Source organism: Cupressus sempervirens, chromosome 11 (assembly GCF_028749045.1).
Source record: "Cupressus sempervirens isolate cs-2001-9-10 chromosome 11, ASM2874904v1, whole genome shotgun sequence".
In the NCBI taxonomy this organism is placed as follows: Eukaryota; Viridiplantae; Streptophyta; class Pinopsida; order Cupressales; family Cupressaceae; genus Cupressus; species Cupressus sempervirens.
In genome coordinates, this window is record NC_143128.1 from 831,347,044 (window position 1) to 831,351,080 (window position 4,037).

At 35.1% G+C, this 4,037-nt stretch overlaps 1 pseudogene; it reads right to left on the bottom strand.

Moving 5' to 3' along the window:
* Nucleotides 1-1,775: 1,775 nt before the first annotated feature.
* Nucleotides 1,776-3,374, bottom strand: LOC149532138 (receptor protein kinase TMK1-like; annotated as a pseudogene).
* Nucleotides 3,375-4,037: the final 663 nt, after the last annotated feature.

Consider the following 4,037-nt stretch of genomic DNA (forward strand, 5'->3'; position numbering starts at 1 on the left):
AATCAATTGAAATACTCACTTTTTAACAATAGTACAAGTTGGATATCAAATACACTGTCAAAGGTTTACTGGGATAAAGAAAAAGTGATCTTAATTTTAAGTAAGCGATACACCATTTGGTAAAACATCTCTTGAAAACACATCCTATATTTTTTCACTCCTATGGCAATCAAATTAAGAGAATCATGAATATAAATTAGTGTATCCTAATACAGATGTAGCTTAGGGACATTTCTCAAACTACTACATCATATTAACCATTAATGGATGGATATTCACTTTTTCCACTCAAGAGTATAATACCAATTTGTACAAAAGATGGCCTGAGATGACTATTTAAGATTAATTAAAAAATTAGGATGTTTGTCATAGATATATCTATTATCTAATTCACTTGCACAACCTCCATGAACTTAATAGGAAAGAAATGTTTATTTGTACCCTGGAAAATGAGAACCATGGGGATTTTGCCTAATATCGATGTTTTTGATTTGGAAAATGCTCCATATTTTGTCAATGATGACGATGACCATGTTGAGGAAGAAGATGATAGTATACTAATTGAAATGTCTACATATTGCAAGGTGAAGGATACCAATTATATACTAGTGTAAGTTGGGGAGTCACTTTGTTTTATTTGAATCTAAGAAATTATTTTACTTATCTTGTATTGCTATTAGATTGGTGAAGTTTTGGACTTACTACAATCTGTTGAGTACCACTCAAGGTTGGAATTGAATTGTTGTCCACAATTTCCTATTAGTCCCCTTGCCTCAAATTTGGTGATATAGGGGGATATTATTGGTAAGGAGTGACATTGAGATTCCCCAAAACAAACATATAATCATAAATTATTTTTCACCAAATAACAAAACTATCTTAATCACGTAACTACAATTATAGAACCATTGTCCATAATTTCCCTATACAAACTCAAAGTGGTGGGGCTAAAATGGCTTCCAAAGTCAATATTGATGCTCATAAAAAATAGTTTGTTGACTAGGAAGATGATCATGGTGCTAATGGCAGACAAGGTAACAAAACTACTATGCTTGATAGAAGCAAATCCTTAGGACAGTCGCACCAATTTCTAGCATCTATCACAGCCACATCCACAGTTGTAGCCACAACTAGCTATGGCTCAAATGTAGATTTTCAATAACACCAATTCTATATTGAGAACAAAGAAAAAATACATAATTTTTCCAATTGATATGTTGGAAACTTTGCCACTTCTTTTCCATCATCTCGTTGCTAAGTATATGCTACATTATATTACTTGGGGAAGCATATACTTATTTATATTTTCTTCCTCCAATCCACAAAGGTAAAGAATGATTTCTTAAAATTCCTTCAAGCTGTAAGCTTTGGTATAATAGCATTCTTTTGAAATTTTCCTCTCTTTTCTGTCTATCTGATAGACTGGTTAATGTGTAACATATACTATTTTGATCCAATGACAATTTCTCTTTAGAGATTCCCTCTTATATAAACCCCTTAAACCCTCTTGTATTCATCATTCACCCTCTGTTCTATCATTTAACAATGTTGTCAAATATTAAAGGAATATTGTCAAATTGCAAGATATCAGGGTTAATGATGTCAGTCTCAGCACTTACAAGGGCAAATTTTAACGTAAAAATTCATCAATAATTCCCTTTTCTTGAATTCAATGTAGAAATTTTGATAATCTGTATTGGATATTGTCCAAATTCTATTGATTCTTATCTATAAGTCATGGGCAATAGCTCTACAAAACTGCCAACTTCTATTCATCACTTTTGATTGTTTCCGCCACCATTACTAGAGTTATTTGCAACTGATATTTTTACTATTAAATCTGAATTATTTGATTGCCCTCTCTTATCAATAATGATAGTGCTAGGTGCTTCAACTCTTACAAGTCGATGGCTCTTTTTATTGTACAAGAACTATAGTAATAGGTCCAACAATGATTTTAATAAGGGTTTTAGTATATCTTTTCTTTTTAGTGTCATCCCCTATTGTAGGGTGACTTGGATTGGCATCATTTTTTCCGCTTCCACCAGATGATGTGGGGGTGTTCACATGAGGCATAGACTTGTTTTGGGGGTGCTAAGGGTACTAAAGAAGGGGGACTACCTAAAGGACTTAGCAGAGAAGGATTTTTAGGACAAGGTCATGGCTTAACAATCAGACTTTTTCCATCATAGTGAACATAAAAATTTTTAGCAAATTTTGGAACAGGGGGACAAAGATTATTATCACTGACATCTAGAACACTCACATACTTCAATTGAGTTAAATTAGCCAGAATTTGACTAGAGAGATTGTTATCATTCAACATGATAGTCTTGAGAAAAGCTAGATTTACAAGAGAAGGTGATATATTTCCAGTGATTGCTTGTTAGGTAAAGAGATTGAATTAACCAAGTCATTAGCACATCTAATACCCATCCATAAATTGTAGGGATCATTTCCAGCCCATGACCCTGCTAGATCCACTAGGTAATTAAGAGTGGCTAAAAATTCCAAAAGAGAAGTTACTTCGGGTGCACAGAGCTTACGAGGGTCATATAAACAAAAATAAATTTCCTTGTAACTGAAACCACCAGCAGGAATCTTGAGGTTGGGAATTGGTCCAGTAAGCTTGTTACTATCCACCAAAAGAATGGTGAGTGGCAAGTCTGCAAATTGGGCAGGGATCGACCCAACCAGTTTGTTATGATTTAGCCTGATATCTTTCAAAGACACACACTTTAAGAGTGAAACTGGACTGTTCCATTGAAAGTATTCCCATATAACCATAAATGTTTTAAAGACTACATTGTGCCCAACAAGTCTAGTGAACTGGTCAGACTAGGTGTATCTTGGTTATTCAATTGGAGAACCTAGATTCCAAATCTACAGAAAGTCAATGGAATGGCTCCTGAAAGTTTGTTGTAGGCCAGTTCCAACAAAAATAACTATGCCATCTCCCCAAGAAAGTCTGGTATATGACCAACAAGATTAACCCAAGATAATGTCAAATTTTTTGAACTGACAAAACCTTTTAGGTCCACGGGAAGTTGCCATCCTTTGGTGGCATTGAGATTATTGTACTCCAAAGAGAAAAATTGCAAACTGGTCAATCCCACAAAGAAATTAGTAGGAATAGTGTCTAATTCATTCGTGCCAAGGCAAAAAAATTGTTCATGTGATAGAACATTGAAGGTGGGTAAAGGCTGTGAAAAATTGTTTCTCTGCAAACTGATTCTCTCTAGTGCAGTAAGCTGATTAAAATTGGAGGGCAAGGTACCTATTCGTCCAGCTTTAAAGAACTGAATTTGCTTTTGTAGGACCCATTTGCGATTGCACCAAAAGCCATGACTGTTAGTGAACATGAAACACCACATAGTTAATCACCTGTGGGCAGGGGAGTGCATTGCATCACCCAACAATCTCCCCCTCGACGTGCATACCAGGCACTTACATGGGTTGGGAAGGCACTGGGGAGATTTGAACCCATGACTAGGCCAAAACTAGGCTCTGATACCAATTGTAGGGCCCATTTTCCATTGCACCAAAAGCCATGACTGTTAGTGAACATGGAACACCACATAATTAACCACCTATGGGTAGGGGAGCGCATCGCATCACCCAACAAATTTTGTAGTGACTCCAACATAAGGTCTCTTAGAAGAAGATTTAAAATTTGTAATTATTTATAAATACATCCTCATAGAGGAGAGAATGAAAGGAAATAGAAGAGACACAATTTCCATGCACAAATATAGTCAATTACAAAAGTAGAAAGTTGGAATGAAATGTTGATATGTAACTTGCATATGAATAATTAAAAAACACAAAAATACTTGACCTTATAAATTGAAGAAGCTGGAAAACCTTAATTTAGGACTCATTTCAAAAAGGAGAGTTGTTGTATATACACCTAATCTCATATTCTCATGTGAGCCACATGCGCCAAGCAAACATATCTATACAAAGATCATAGACTTGATTGGCATTTTTGATGATAGAGTTAAGAGCTTCCTCAAGATATCCAACACAATGAAGAA